Source organism: Chiloscyllium plagiosum, chromosome 18 (assembly GCF_004010195.1).
Source record: "Chiloscyllium plagiosum isolate BGI_BamShark_2017 chromosome 18, ASM401019v2, whole genome shotgun sequence".
Lineage (NCBI taxonomy): Eukaryota > Metazoa > Chordata > Chondrichthyes > Orectolobiformes > Hemiscylliidae > Chiloscyllium > Chiloscyllium plagiosum.
The window spans coordinates 66,437,981-66,455,042 of record NC_057727.1 but is presented as its reverse complement, the minus strand read 5'-3'; positions in this window follow the sequence as shown (position 1 = coordinate 66,455,042).

Sequence of the window (17,062 nt, the reverse complement as noted above, 5' to 3'; positions counted from 1 at the left end):
TGGAATACCGTAGTGGCTTAGTTGCCATAGTTACAGTACAAATGCTTATATAGCTTATTAAATAAATGCATTAATTTTAGAGAGTTTCAGTTCCATTAACTGAGACCACCAGCTAACCCATGCATTTACCTCACTCAGTGTCTGTATTGTACTGCTTTGGGGAAACAGAATAGAAAGAATTTGAATCTGTCCCTGGTTTATGTTGGGTTGACTGATCTCAGCCAGAGTGACAGTAGGGGATCAGAATAGGGCTTCAGTTTTCTTTAGCAATGGAAAGCAAAGTAAGCAAGAGATCCCACTGCTTTGTCTATTAGCTGCAGAGCTACACCTCATTTAAATACCGCCTGACTATGCTTTTATGGCATCCTGAGTAACAGAACAGTAATGACAGATATCAATACTTTCAAATATAAAAGCAAGAATTCAGTGGGCAATTTTTTTGGGAAAATAGGTGTTCGAATTTTTAAAATAATTTTGAATGCTATTTAACCTACAGGTTATCTGTACTTGCTTTTGACTGCTCCTTGCAAGCTCACGCCATCAGCAGCATTCCTTGTTACCTTTCCATCCTCCTCACCTCAGTGAGGGTGTCTCAGAACCAGGGAAGACATGCAGAAATTGTTAAATGAATAAAGGTCACAGGCAGTAAATTTGGCAGGACTTTTGACCTATGACTTGCACAGCTGTCCACCACAGGTGATTTCCTCCCTTTTGGATCTATTTAAATGCTTTTTTTTAATTCATTCACAAGACATCACATATTGTCGATCTCCAATTGCTCAGAGAGCATTTATCAGTCTGGATTCTGCTGTGGGTCTGGGGTCACAGGTAGGCTAGACCAGGTAAGGATAGCAATTTCCTTCTCTAAAGGACATTAGGGAACCAGATGGGGTTTTTCCCAACAATTGACAATGGATTCATAGTTGTCATTAGATTCTTAATCCCAGACTTCTTACTGAATTCAAATCCACCATCTGCCATGACGGGAGTTGAACCCAAATCTCCAGAATATTAACTGGGTCTAATAATCTAGTGATAATACCATGAGGCCATCAATTGACAGAGATTGATGATTGTTCTTAACACAATTCCACTATTTCATCCTGCTCGTATGCTTGGACGTTAGCAAGTGAACCAAACAGTCAATGATCTTTATTCATATAGATGTCTGTAGGTTAAACTGCATTCAAACTTCTTTTAAAAATTCACTGCATTCCTTCAAGCAAGACCAGGACCTGTTTCTGTCTGGGGCAAAGGGTCCTTTGTACATAAAATAGGCACCACAGGAAATGCAAAGGGATTGACTAATCTCCTGAACTAGATTTGATCATCGGGGTGGATCAGGGAGAGGATTTGAGCTTTATCTCATTTAACATTGCTCCCACAGGATGACTGGGGTGGAGAAGGGTGGGGTGAGGTGTGTTTGTAATGTCATGTGCAAGTCATCTCAAAAACGTGGGAGTGGCTGGACCTGTCAAGGGAGGTTATTTCCTGTGATTCATTGCATGTATGTATTCATCTGGATACACACTTCAAAATGATCCAAACGAAGCCACTTGTGAGATCCTTGTATTTCCAAGTATGCTCACAATGGTGTGTTCAAAAATACTTTTGTATGGAATTTTGGATTTCTTTAAACTTGATCCAAATGTGTGGATCATCATTTATTGGTCATTCCCAGTTGTCCTTGAGAAGGTGGTGGTGAGTTGCCTTCTTGAACTGCTGCAGTCCATGTGCTGTAGGTTGGCTCACAATGTTGTTAAGATCGTGAGCCAGGGTAACAGTGATGTTTCCAAGTCAGGATGGTGATGGCTTGGAGGGGAACTTGAAAGTGGTGGCATTCCCATATATCTGCTGCCCTTGAACCTCTAGATGGTGGTGGCCACATAATTGGACAGTGCTACCAAAGGAGTCTTGCTGAGTTACCTGCAATGCATCTTGTAGATGGTACACACAGATCCACTGTGCATCACCAGTGTAGGAAGTGAATGATGAGGTGCCAATGAAGCAGGCTGCTTTGTCCTGGATGATGTCAAGCTTCTTGAGTGTCGCTGGAGCTGCACTCATCCAGGCAAGTGGGAGGTATTCCATCACACTTGTGCCTTGTAGGTGGAGAGGCTTTGGGGAGTCAGGAGGTGAGTCCTTTGGTGCAGGATTCCTAACCTTTGACTTGCTCTTGTATTTTATATGGTCAAATTCTGGCCAATGTGCAGAATTGGAAACTTGGTTTGACCACAGAGTAACAGGTCAGTGAGAAGGTTAGTGAAAAGCACAGACATATGTCACCATCTGACGTGGAATTGGAGAATCCCGAAACAATGTATTTTGAGGAATCTCAGCCTTCATTAACTTCAACACAGCTGCAGTGCACTGTTTCCCAACTCTCTGATGTCCAGTTCCAGACCTTGCAAAGTAGGCCGCTGCTATTGGCACAGTGCCCTTTGTTCAATCTAAGATAGCCAAATGGCTCTTGTGGTGCATTGGTAGTGTCCCTGAGGGGCCCAGGTTCAAGTCTCACCTGCTCCAGAGGTGTGCAATAACATCCTTGGACAGGCTAACTAAGAAAATATCTTAAAATCACACCACCTTCCCTAATGAGAGACACAAAGTTGTCAATGTGTGAAATGTTATCCCTTACCATGAGTAACAAATTCTTTCCCACAAGTTGCTCAGAAAGCAACTGTAGAGTGTGGGTATTTATGGCATCAGTTCCATGAATATTAATCACAACAACACAAGAAACCAGAACAGGAGTAGATCATTCTGCCTGTCAAACACATTGTGCCTTTTAATATAATCATGTCTGATTTTGGGCTACAGCTTCACTTGTCAACCTTCCTTTGGAGGAGAATTCCAAAGATTCACAAAATTGGAGCAAAGAAATATCTCCTCATTTCAGTAAATGATGCTCCTCATATCTGGAGACTGTGCTCTGGTCATTTCGGTTCCCCAGCCAGGGGAAACAGTCTTACAGCACCTATCTTCATGTGTCATTGGAACATAGAATCCCTCTGTGTGGGACCAAGCCATTTGGCCCTTCAAGTCTATGCTGACCCTCCAAACAGCAACCCACCTAGACCCAGTCCTCCCAACCCTGTACCTGTAACCCTGCATTTCCCATGCCTAACCCACTTAGCCTGCACACCTCTGGACACTGCAGGGAAATTTAGCTTGGCCGATTCAACTAACCTGCACATCTTTGGTTTGGACTGTGGGAGGAAGATAGAGCACCCAGAGGAGAGAATGTGCAAGCTCCACATAGACAGTCACTCGAGGCTGGAGTCATACCTAGCGCTATGAGGCAGCAATGCTAATCACTGAGCCACTGTGTTAACGAGACTGTGTCTCATTCTTCTGAGAATATAGAATTAAGCCAATGTGGGACAAACTCTTCATCCCAGGAAACAGTGAACCTTGGCTGCACTGCCTCCAATGCAAGTATATTGTTCCATAATTATACAGCCTATATTAATTTATAATGGTGTTCCAGATGTGGCCTTGCCAAAATGCTGTTCAATTATAACAAAACATCTTTATCTATGTACCCCAGCCCCTTTCCAATAAAGGACAGCATGACATGGGCCTTGGTAACTGCTTGCCATGCTTTCTGTGATCCTTGGAGCACACCCAAGTCGCTCTGGGCATCAACAACAGCAAAAGCAGAAAATGCTGAAAAAGCTCAGCAGGTTCGGCAGAAACTGCAGGGAGAGAAACCAAGTCAACCTTTCAGGCCGAGGACTTTTCTTGAGGACTGAAAATGTGAAGGCTTCAGTGAGAGTAGAAAAAGGGGGGGAAAATCTGCTCCCATTATTTGAAATGATCAAGAAAGAAGTAGGGACAGGGTTAGGATACTTGGCAAAAGAAGCAATGATGACATCGGGGGAAAATGTTTACGCACAGTTGTTAGGATCTGGGTCGTGTCACCTTAGAGTGGTGGAGGCAGGCCCAATCGAGGCTTTCAAAAGGAAACTGGATGATTATCTGAAAAAGAAGAACGTGTAGGAGTTACACTGAAAAGATAGTGGCTTGATACGAGGTAAACCCCTGCTACAGGGAGCCAGTATATACATAATGATTTCCTGTCTTATAATAATTCTGGGATTCGGTAAAGATAAATAGAAATGTAACAGGCTTTGAGCAAGAAAAAAATCAGGGAGGGCTTGGAAGACCAAAAGCAGGCTGTGAGAGGGTACAGGCTCAAAGACTGCATTGTACAAAAGGCAGTGATTGTAGAGAAGTAACAAAAGATGTGTCCAGTTTTGGTATAAATAATAGAATGATACATAGTTTGAGATGGGCACATGTTTAAAAAAGGAACGTAAACAAAATGAGGTGACCAAGTCCCCACTCTGAAGTGACTGAACTCAACATTGAGACAAGACAAATCAAAAGGCAAGGTGCTGTCCCTGAATCTTGCGTTGGACTTCACTGGAACACTGGGAGAAAGTGAGGACTGCAGATGATGGAGATCAGGGTCGAGAGTGTGGTGCTGGAAAAGCATAGCCAGTCAGGCAGCATCTGAGGAACAGGAGAGTCGATGTTTCGAGCATAAGCTCTTCATCAAGAATGTGGAGGAAAAGGTGGGGAATGGTGCCGGTGTAGCTGCGGACGATGGACTTGTTCCACGTACATGACGAAGAGACAGGCATAGCTGGGGCCCATGCGGGTGCCCACGGCTATCCCTTTGGTGTGGAGGAAGTGGGAGGATGCAAAGGAGAAATTATTGAGAGTGAGGACCAGTTCAACCAATTGAGTGTGTTGGTGGAAGAGTACTGTTTGGGTCAGTGGGAGAGGAAGAAGTGGAAGGCTTGAAAGCCTTTGTCATGATGGATAGATGTTTTAGGGACTGGATGTCCATGGTGAAGATGAGGCACTTGAGGCCAGGGAACCTAAAGTCATGGAAGAGGTTGAGATGTGGGTGGGGAGTTCCTGAATCAAGGGAGTTATGTGGAGATAGGTTCAATGGGACAGGAGCAGGCTGAGACAACTGCGATAGTCAGGCTTGTGGATCTTGGGTAAGAGGTAGAACTGGGCGTGCAGGTTTCTGGGACTATGAGGTTGGAGGCTCTGGGTGGGAGATCCCCTGAGGTGATGAGGTCGTGGATGGTCTGGGAGATGATGGGTTGGTGATGGGAGGTGAGGTCGTGGTTGAGGGGGCAGTAGGAGGAGGTGTCAATGAGGTGGCGCCTGGCTTCAGCGATGTAGAGGTCGATGCGCTAAACTACCACAGCATCCTCCTTGTTCGCTGGTTTGATGGTGAGGTTGGGGTTGGAGCAGAGGGAGTGGAAGGCTGCACGTTGCGAGGGTGAGAGGTTAGAGTGGGGTGGACAGGTTGAGGCGGTCAACGTCGCGGCAGCAGCTTTTCCTGATGAAGAGCTTACTCTCGACACGTCAACTCTTCTGCTCGTCGGATGCTGCCTGACTGGCTGCGCTTTTCCAGCACCACACTTATTGACTCTTCACTGGAACACTGCTGAGACCAATTTGGAGAATTTAAATAGCAGGTCACTAGAAGTTTGGGGTCACGCCTGTAGACTGAATGGATTTGTTCCATTACATTGTCCAATCCAAACTGTGTTTAGATTCCCCAATATCCAGGAGAACACATTGAGAGATTTAACCTCTACATCTGCACAGACCCTCACTTCTGTTCTTCCTTTCTGTCCCCTTTCACTTGTTCAAATACTATTATATATCTATCTTTCCTCAGTTGAGAAGAAAGGCCCTTTTCCTGAAACAGATAACTCTGTTTCTCTCTCCACACATGCTACCAGACCTGCTGAGTTTCTCCAGCACTTTCTGTTTTAATTTCAGATTTCCCAACATCTGCAATATTTTCCTTTAGTTTTAGTTATCCATGGGCTGGTATGGTGGCTCAGTGGTTAGCACTGCTACCTCACAGCGCCAGGGACCTGGGTTCAGTTCCCAGCTCAGGTGACTGTCTGCGTGGAGTTTGCACATTTGCCCTGTGTCTGTGTGGATTTCCTCCCACAATCCAAAGATATGCAGTTTAGGTGTGCTGGCCATGCTAAATTGCCCATAGTGTTCAGGGATGTGTAGGTTAAGTGCATTAGTCAGGGGTAAATCTAGAGTAGTAGGGGAATGGGTCTGGGTGGGTTTCTCGTCAGAGGGTCAGTGTGGACTTGTCGGGCCAAAGGGCCTGTTTCCATACTGTAAGGCAATTTGTATGCCTTCTAAAATATACTCTGTATTCCATTCTCACAACCAAAGTGAATAACCTCACATAGTCCCACATCATCCTCCATCTCATTGCCCACTTGTGTAACTTGTCAACATCTCACTGCAACCTCTTTGTGTCTTCTTCACAGTTACATTTCCATCCAGCTTTATTTCATTCAAAAACTTACAATATATTACTGGGAGAAAGTGAGGACTGCAGATGCTGGAGATCAGAGTCGGAGAGTGTGGTGCTGGAAAAGCACAGCTGGTCTGGCAGCATCCGAGGAGCAGGAGAGTCGATGTTTCGGGCAAAAGCTTATGCTTGAAACATCGATTCTCCTGCTCCTCAGATTCTGCCTGACCAGCTATGCTTTTCCAGCACAACACTCTTCGATACTTACAATATATTATTGTCTGTCTTTTCATCTCTCTCATTACCACAGATTGTAAACAGTTGATGCTCCAACCCTGAACCTTTCATTTTCTATTAGTCACAGCCTGCCAAGTTAAAAACGCCCTGGTTATTTTTAAGTTTTGCATTTTGTCCAGTCATTAAAATTTCATCCATGCTAAAAGACTTCCCAACTCCATAAGTCCTTATGCAGCTGATCGGTGGCATGGTGGCTCAGTGGTTAGTACTGCTGCCTCACAGTGGCAGGGACCCTGGTTTGATTCCACTGTGGGGTGACGGTGTGGAGTTTGCACATTGTCCTCTTACCTATATGGGTTTCCTCGAGGTGCTCTGGTTTCCTCTCACAGTCCAGAGATGTGTAGGTTAGGTGGATTGGCCATGCTAAATTGCCCCATAGTTTCCAGGGATGTGCAGGCTAGGTGGGTTAGCCATGGGAAATGGGGTGGGAGATTGGGTCTGGCTTCAGAGATTTAGTGCATACTCGATGGGCTGAATAGCCTCTTTCTGCACTTTAGGAATTCTATGATGATTGAACATTTGTACAGCTCCTTATTAAATGCCTTTTGGAAATATATAACACCTACTGATTCTCATATATCTACACTGCAAGTCAGGTCCTCTAAAACTTCTGATTAATTTGTTGAATACAATTACTCTTTTATAAAACATGTTGACTTTCTTAGATTTCTTAATTTTTTTTCCTTTATTTATTGGATAAGGGGTCACTGGCTAGGCAGCATTTATTAGGAGAAAGTGAGGACTGCAGATGCAGGAGTACCAGAGTTGAAATATGTGGTGCTGGAAAAACACAGCAGGCCAGGCAGCATCCGATGGGATGCATTCCTGAAGAAGGGCTTATGCCTGAAACATCGATTCCTGAAGAAGGGCTTATGCCCGAAACATCGATTCCTGAAGAAGGGCTTATGCTCGAAAAGTCGATTCTCCTGCTCCTCGGATGCTGCCTGGCCTGCTGTGTTTTTCCAGCACGACATTTTTCAACTAGGCAGCATTTATTGCCAATCTCTAATTGCTCAGAGGACAGTTTAAGAGTTAACCACATTGCTGTGGGTCTGAAGTCACATGTAGGCCCGAACCAGATAAGGATGGCAGTTTCATCCCTTAGAGGCCACTAGTGAACCAGATGTTTTTTTCCAACAATAGTTTCGTGGTCATCATTACACTCTTAATTACACATTTGTTTTTAATTGAATTCAAATTCCATTAGTTGCCTAGACAGGATTTGAACCTACAACCTCAGAGCATTATCTAGGTCTCTGGATTAACAAGTCTTTTGATAATACCACTAGGCCATTGCCTCCTCACTATTAAGATGCCCCTAATAGAGATTCCAGCATTTTCCTGAGGACTGTTGTCAGATTAACTGCCTCATCATTTCCTGTTTTCTCTTCCCTTCCTACCTCGAATGCAGGTGTTACATTTGTTAATGTCTAATCAGCTGGGAGCTTTCAGAATCCAGGAATGTTTGGAGAATTGCATCGGGTTATCCATCATCTTAGCAGTTACCTCTTTTAGATTCTGAGCCTTGAGACCATCAAGTTCTGCGGATTTATCACACTTTACTTCCTTGAACTTGTCCAATAATTTTCCTCTACTGATTTTAATCATCTTAGTTTTCTCACTTTTTAACACCTAAGTTGCCTCTATTTTTTTGATTGCAACTGGTGTGTTTTACTGTCAAGACAGAAACACAATATCTCTTCAACATCTCTGCCATTTCCTCATTCCCAATAACGATTTCTTCCGACTCGACTTCCAAGGGTCCAATATTGATTTTAGCTACTCTCTTTCTTTTTATATCAGCTTCTTGGGTTTCTTCATCCCCAGTGCCACCATGTGTAGGTCAGGTGATGGGTCCTAAATCCACCCAGATCATACTCCATGCTGCTGGCAGCAATCTGATCCACACTGACCATCCAATCAACTGACCCAACCATTCCTCAAAGGAATTGGAGTTGCTATGGCACCGTTCACATGCATATTGTAGTCCAGAGCTACTGATAGTGATGAAAGTACATCATATGGCTCTCCCATTATTACCATTGGCATGAGTTGGAAGAATTTAGAAGTTGATCCTCATCCCTGTTCATGAACACACCTTCCTTAGCCATCACATTCTGCAGTAAGACTCGCTCAGAGGTCCCAGCTCAGAGGTAAGGATAGTATCCACTGCACCACAAGGCTTCCTTTTTATATAATCAGCTGCTCAATTACTGTTAACTTCTCTTCTTGCTTTCACTGGTGAGTTTCAGGTTGCTGCTGAAACACATGGATGCGATGTCACATTTGAAAGTGAGTTGCAACATCACTCCAGTTCAGCAATTAAAATATGCCGATCAGCAACACGAACTTTCTCTCAGAGAGTTGAGACTCTTTGGAATTCCTTTCTTCAAAAGGCAGTGGACATGGAATATTTATAATTTTTTTGTTGGTAGATTCTTGATGACCAAGAGGATGAAAGATTTTTTGGGGAAATGCAGGAATGAGGTTAAACTCAGGTCAGCCACGATCTTATTGAATGGCAGAACAGGCTTAAAGGCCTACTCTTGCTCCTATAAGCCTAAATTGTGTGTTATCAGCCTAACGTACGAGTTAAACCTGGAGGGCAGCATCAGGGACTGACGTGCCAGTTTGCTGACATCTTTTGTTGCTTTTAACCCCATCAACCCTCGTGCTTAAAGCTCTTCTCAGTACTTCACAGGAACTAGAAGGCTTGTGAGTGCATAGCCAGGGAAAGACCAAGGGGAAGGTGCGTGACAGGGTGGAAAGCAGGAGTGATCAGATGGCAAATGGGTGACGGGGGCAGGGCAAACAAAAGGTGGCAATGGAGCAAGCGAAGTTCAAAGAGAAAGGAAAGGAGATGGTGAAATAGCTTCAAGCACTTTTAATGCAGTCTGTCCATCCACAACAGCTGCCTGAACTGGCAAATGCTTCCCAGCATGTTCTACGCTCATTATCTATGGAAGATGACATGTCAGAATCATCGATTGCTAGATACACAATTAATTAAGACCCTCCCTACCTTAGTAACACAGCAGTACAAAGTGGACAAGCTCTGGGCTGAATCTTACGATATTTTGGTTAAACGTCGTGTTTGTTGAGATTCATTGAGGGTTTCTCTCTCTGCGAGGGTTTTGCTGCGCATTCATTCCAAAGTCGTCACCCTCATTAACTATCTACCCCACCCTCTATTTTGCCCCTTCACTTTTTCCCTTCACTGCAGTGAGTTATTTTCCCACTCAGTGAGGCTGGAAGTGCCCACCAAAGCTGGGGTCTCCCTGGTGCCGCTGCCATCTTTAAATCATTTGCTCATTGCGCACCTGGACAAGCATTATCAGTCCGGGGATGCCCTGGCATTTAGGGAGATTTGTGGTCCCTTCGTGGGTGGCGAACTGGAGATCCTGGTGAACAGGGTGGTGCAGAGGAGGCCACAGCTCCAGACCCTGCCATCCTGGTTGAAGGTTGGCACCCAGGACCGTGCAGTCTCAGCTGGCTGGATGAACAGCCATTGCTGCAGGAAGGAGGTCAGTTACCTTCTCCAGTCCACCATGGTAACATCCACCAACTTGTCTCTGCTGCCTCACGCTCACTCCATCTCTGCAACTCCACCCACTTCCCACCGAGGCTCTACCGTTCTCACTATTACATGCAGCATCTTCCCTCACGTACTCTTACTCGCACAATCCCTCCACACTATCTATATCCTCTGTGCTTTCAACTCACTCAACCAGGACACCTCCCCCCCCAGCACCAGCACTTCTCGCTGGGCCAGCTAATTAAACTCATTCAGTCGCTCCGTTTCACTGCGTCCAGGAGAGAGCAACCCAGCATGGGGCAGAAGGAGCCAAGAGAGAGATGGTAGGGTGTCTAACCTTCAGATGTACCAGGAAAGAAGCTGATCTTGACCATCCAGAGAGGCTGAATGAACGCTCGAGCCCCTGGACTGACTGATATCAGCTTACTGTGCCGGGACCTCCATACTGATAGGTGTCTCCTCGAACTTCATTGAGGACCATTCCCTTTAAGTTTTCAGATACAGCCGTTCACTTGCTGCATGTGGTCACGTGTTTCTTACAGAAGTTGCTGACACATGGTGTGGGTGTGAGATTGTGGAGCACGCTCCCTTGACTGATAACCGCTGATCAGTGTAACAAGCTGCCAGACAAAGCAGGGATGCTGTGAACATCCGGGTAAGTGCTGAGGCAGTTAACACGAAGAGAACATGTGAGCAGCCCTGAGATGCAGCCTGGTCCAGTCTGTGAGCTGGGAGCTATAATTTCTGTTCATGGAATATCATCCCGAAGTCCAGAAATCCATTGGAAAATTCAACAAGTTGCTGCCAACAGGCTTCACTCAAATCCTCACATGACTCTCCTAGGTTTCTCACTGTTATTCAGGGCCCTATAAGATGATCCTAGAAGACTATCCTAGTCTCTTCCACTCCATTTACAATGCCCTTGATCTTTGACCCCCCTCCCCCCAACACCCCTCCTCCAGAGGTTAGTCTGACAGCAATCTTGCGAATAAGATCCATGTCAGATATTTCAATCTGTGCGCTGGCTGGCTACAGCCTCACAAGGGGTTTACTGTGGCAGGCGAGAGAGCATTGGAGGACGTCATGCATAATGGATGGTAGGAGCTTTTCTAGGAGAACAAAGTTGCGATTCAGCTGTCAGACTGCCTCTCCAGGCTGTTATTGTCTGTCAGTGAGCACCCTTGAGACCTGAATTACAGCCTTCTGCAGTGCTGAGTGTGTCCTCAGTGTGTGTTCGGTACACCTTGTGCAGTCTAGCCCTCACGATCCAACCTTGCAGACAGTAGGCTGCCCCAAGCAATTTGCCATGTCACCTCTGAACACATCCAACCTTAGTGGATCAGAAAGCCTGGAATAGCAGGGATTCATCCCCTTAAGGGAAAAGGAAGTTTGGAGATTTATGCAGCACTGTTCACAACCTCACAATCAGCCAAACTACCTAACACTGAAAGCCATCTTCTATTTTGGGGCAGAGCAGCAGCCAATGTGTGCACAGAAAGATCCCACAGGCAACAAATAGCTAAAGACTTGGTGATATGGACTGAGTGATACATGTTGTCCAGGAAATAGGAGAGGAGTCCTCTAGCCTTTCTCTTTCACAGAAAAAAGGCTAAGAAGGCAATTGGACCCCTTACCGTGCAGAGAGAGGCCATTTGGTTCATCAAGTCTGCACTGATCCTGTAAGGAGCTACCCACTCCCTACCCTATCCCTGTAACCCTGCATTTCCCATGGCTATTCCACCAAACCTGCACATTCCTGCACCTAATCTGCACATCTTTGGGCTGTTGGAGGAAACCAGAGCACCAGAGGAAACCCATGCAGACACGGAGAATATGCAAACTCCTCACAGTCACCCCAGGATGGAACTGAACCCAGGTCCCTGACGCTGTGAGGCAGCAGTGTCAACCACTGAGCCATCATATGGTCCTCAGTTTGTCATTTCACCTGAAAGCTGGCATTTCTCATTATGTGGTATTCCCTCACTGCTACAGTGAAATATTGGCTTGGAATATACAGTCACTGGAGAGGATCGTTCGGTCTCAGGAGGTGTGAGTGATCCCACACAACTGACAATGTCACGGACAGGTCTATTGAGGAATGTTCAATGATTCAAGGGAAAGAGCAAAGACAGATAAACTCTTCCCAATGGCAGGAGAGTCAGTAATGAGGGACAACAGGTTTAATCTAGAGAACAGATGAGGGGGAAGCTGTTTTACACAATGAGTCGTGATCTGAAATGTGCAATGCAAGTGATTCAATGGTAACGTTTAAAATGGAATTGCATAAGTACTTGGAAAGGAAGGACATTGGCATGGCTGTTGGAAATTGGACGGAGGCAGAACAAACTGAATTCCTCTTTCAAAGAGCCAGTACAGTCAGGATGCAAGGGTCTCCAATGCAAAGTGAGAACATGAACAGTGCACCAGAGGGACGTTTCAGCGTTTAATCAGCGATGCCAACCTCACCTCTAGATTCCATCCTTTCGCTTTCTTGTCTCCTTCATACTGATGGAAACCATTTTCCTCTCTGCCTCATCAAATATTTCTACTGGCTGCATCTGTGCCCCCTCAATCCTCAACTTGGTCTCTGAATCATGAAGGCAGAATCTGGTGCCCTTCCCTATTGCAGGTTTGATTGGCAGAGGAGCATTTAATCAGTGTGACCCTCCCTGTTTACACCTACGAGGCCTCAATTAATGAAGGGAACGATCGCTTTTCCTTTGTAACCACCTTATCTCCTTGTCCTGCAGCCCTCAGGGATCTGTAGATATAGACATGCACTCTAAGAAACTGCTGTCACTTTACATTTCTCAGAGCCGATCATTTATTGTGTGATCCTTCACCTTCTTTCTGCTTCTCAAATATATTACCGTACAATTTTCCAGATTGAATTCTACTTTGCTATTTTTCAGTCGATTCATATCTTACTGCAGTCACCAGCTTTCTTCACCAATCATTTAATTTGTAAAATGTTAATTATAGAATCCCTCCAGTGTGGAAACAGGCCATTCAGCCCAACAAGTCCACACCAACTCTCTGACAAGCATTCCACCCAGACTCACTCCCCTATCCCGTAACCCTGCATGTCCCATGACTCAATGACCTAACCTACGCATCCCTGAACGCTATGTGCAATTTAACATGGCCAATCTACCTAACCTGCATATCTTTGGACTGTGGGAGGAGACAGGAGCACCCAGAAGAAACCCACACAGACATGGGGAGAATATGCAAACTCCACACAGTTGCCCGAGACTGGAGTCCCTGGCGCTGTGAGACAGCAGTGCTAACCACTGTACCATCATGCTGTTCTAACATGCACTCAACCTTTGTATCGTCTGCAAACTTCTCAATCATGCTCCCTGCATTTGAGTGTAAATAAACAAGTCACAGACAGCAAGGGGCCCAGATGCGAGTCCTGTGTTTGCCAATGGAAACAGTTTTCCAGTCACTAAAACACCCATCAGCTACCATCCTTTGCTTCCTGTCAGGAGCCAATTTTGGATCTGATTTCTCACTTTCCTTGGATCCCATTAGCATTTACATCTTGCGAATAGTTTTCTACATGGAACATTTTCAAAAGCTGCGCTGGAAGACATGTAGGTTGCATTAAAGGTGAACTCATCATAAGCTCCTCAAAAACTTCAACTTTAGGGCAGTGCAGTGGCTCGATGCTTAGCACTGCTGCTTCAATCGCCAGGGTCCCAGTTTCAATTCCAAATTCAGGTGACTGTCAGTGCATTGAGTTTGCACATTCTCCCTGTATCTGTGTGGGTTTCCTTTAGGTGTTCAGTTTTCTCCCACAGTCCAAAGATGTGCAGATTAGGTGGATTGGCAATACTAAATTGCCCATGGTGTCCAGGGATGTGCAGGCTAGGTGTATTAGCCATTAGAAATGCAGGGTTAGGGTAAGGGGTGGGTCTGGGAGGGATGGTCTTTGGAGGGTCAGTGTAAACTCAATAGACCGAATAGCCTGCTTCCACACTGTAGGGATTCTATGATTCGTTTTGCGAACCTATGCTGACTCTTCTTGATTATAATGATGTTCTTCAATGTCCCATTATTTGTTTCCACATACCTCACCTACCACTGAGGTTAGGCTGATTGGCTTGTGATGACATTTTTCTTAAAAAAATGTTTGTGCACATTTCCTTCATTTGGCCCTGTCAAAGTTTATAGTCAGTCCCCAATAAAAGCTGGCTAATGAATGCATCTCTTATTCAGGAATTAAATCCTGAAATAGCTATGCCCAACACGCACTAAAGTCTGCAATAACACTGGATAATGATTGGAGTCAGGCTGATTTACCCCTTTGAAGACCCTGAGTGCTTAGATCACTTGTAAAATCTAACTCATAATCAAAAACGTTCCTAGTCTACATGGCCTGGTACCACATTCAATTGTGCACTTACCAAAAAGCTATGTGTATAAGCAGTAATGAGATGGGACCTGAAGAGATTCTCTCCATTCTCTTCAGAAAGCCACTGTCGAAATATCTGAATGCTATTATGTACCATACCTCAACAGGATACGGCAATTCCAGTAATGATAACTGACACAGCACTGCTATCGAAAGATGATACTTCGTGATACTCAGGCCTCATATTGCTCTTATGTTTTCTAGCCTGTCACACAATCTCTCAAACATGCTCAACGGTGTTCTAGGTGGCGCACTGGATAAGACAGTGATCTGGGTTCAAACCCACTCCAATTATGATTCATACAGAAGTCTCTCCTCTCTCCTGGCTACATGTTTGGCACAGTTCCAATCCAGTTCCTCGTATTAAATGGCACCCAACCCCCCCCCCCCCCCCCCCCCCAACCCCCCCCCACCCCCCAACCCCGACTGCAAAAGCTGCTTTTGGTTAGCACATAATATCTATGGAGTATGAGGAACATATTGACATTAGGCTTAGGCAGTTAAACAATTCACCAAGGGAATGAGCAAAACGAGAAATCAGCACTTGGTCTGTGATCCACGTGACCTCAGATTGGAGAGAGGGCTGGGAAATACATCATGCTCTTTCAGATGGGCATCGGTAGCTTCATCAAAGAGATTAGATTAGGTAACAATAGAAACTGCAGGAGTTCTGCTCTGATGCCTGATATTGCACTGATGCATAAAACTTTATCATTCAGCATTCGTTATCACCAGATTTTACAGTCTGCAATTTCCCTGGTGACTCCCTAGGTAAATGTTCCAGCCTGTGTAGAGCTGTTGAAAACACGTTAGGAAAGTCCTTTGCTTGCTAAAAGAAAAATCAGTGCTGGGTTAGCTCGTCACACTTCAAGAGATAACTATTGCCTTGTGTGCCTCTGGTCTAATAAGACAATAGCAAATAGGGACAGGAGTACACCATTCGGCCCCATGAGCCTGGCCTAACCATTCATTAGGATTATGGGTGATCTGACTTTCCTCATACCCATTTTTCTGCCTTTTCCCCGTAACCCTTGATTCCCCTACTGATCAAGAATCTATCTATCATAGGCTTAAATATACGCTAGGATTCTGCCCCACCCCCATTCCACAGCTCTCTGTGGCAAAGAATTCTCTCAACCCTCTGAGAGAAGAAAATCCTCCTCATCTCATATGTTGAGAGCCCTAGACTCTTCCATTAGGGGAAACATCCTCTCGGCATTGACCCTGCCAAGCTCCTTTAAGAATCTTATATGTTGCAATGAGATCACCTCTCATTCTTCTAAACTCCAGTGAGTAAAGTCCCTACCTATTTAGGGACTTGGCTCATAAGACAATTCCTCTATACCAGGGATCATCCTAATGAACCTTCTCTGAGCTGCCTCCAATGCAATAGCATCTTTAACCTATATTCAGAATATCCATAATTATGGAGATAGAAAGGTCGGTCAGGCTTCATGCATTGTTTTTATTAATTTGTAGGACATGGGCATCATTGGCTGGGCCAGGATTTATCGCCCATACCTAATTGCCCTGGACAAGGCAGTGATGAGCTGCCTTCTTGAACTACTGCAGTCCATAGGTCAGAGGGACACTCACAGGGCTGTTGGGGCACGGGGGGGGGGGGGAACGGATTCCAGGATGTGGATCCACCAACAACGAAAGAATGGTATATATTTCCAAGTGAGGATGTGAGTGGCTTGGAGGGGAACCTGCAGTTGGTGATGCATCTGTTGCCCTTGTCCTCCTGGATGGAAGTGGTCATGGGTTTGAAAGGTGCTAACTGAGGAGCCTGGCTAAGTTTCTGTAGGACATCTTGTAGATGGTACACACTGCGCATTGATGTTGAAGGGAGTGAATATTGAAGGGGCTGAGTGGGATGCCAGTCAAGCAGGATTGTTTCTCCTGGATGGTTTCCAGCTTCTTGAGTGGTGTCGGAGATGAAATCATCCAGATAAGCACTCACTATTCTGAAATTGTGTGCAAATGGATGTGGACACCAGACTCAGCTGTGATGGTTCCTTCCCACCATTCTGTTTTCCTTGCTGGCTTTCCACCTTGCACCCTCAGGGAATTTGAGCTCACTTTAATCTCTGTGGACCAGGTCCTTAATGGCACAAGGCTGCTGCAGCCCATTGCTGCTGTACATGCAGAAACTTATTGGCTTCTAGCCCTTCAGCAGTTACATCTTAAAGTTCTCATCATCCTGTTCCAATCACTCTATGGTATGGCCCATTCCAATTATCGCAACTGGCTTCAGTGCTACAAGTGTGTAAGAACTCCACACCTACAATTCTGGTTGCTTCCACATCTCTGATTTACTCCACTATTAATGGCCAGAAACTCCGAGGAATCCCCTTCCTAAATATCATCTTTTCGTTCCTCACTTAAGAGGCACCTAAAAACATCACTCTTTAATCAAACATATTATTTCCTGACCTGAACTTTCTTCACATGACTTGCTGTCAAATTTTATGACACACATCCATGAGGTCCCTGG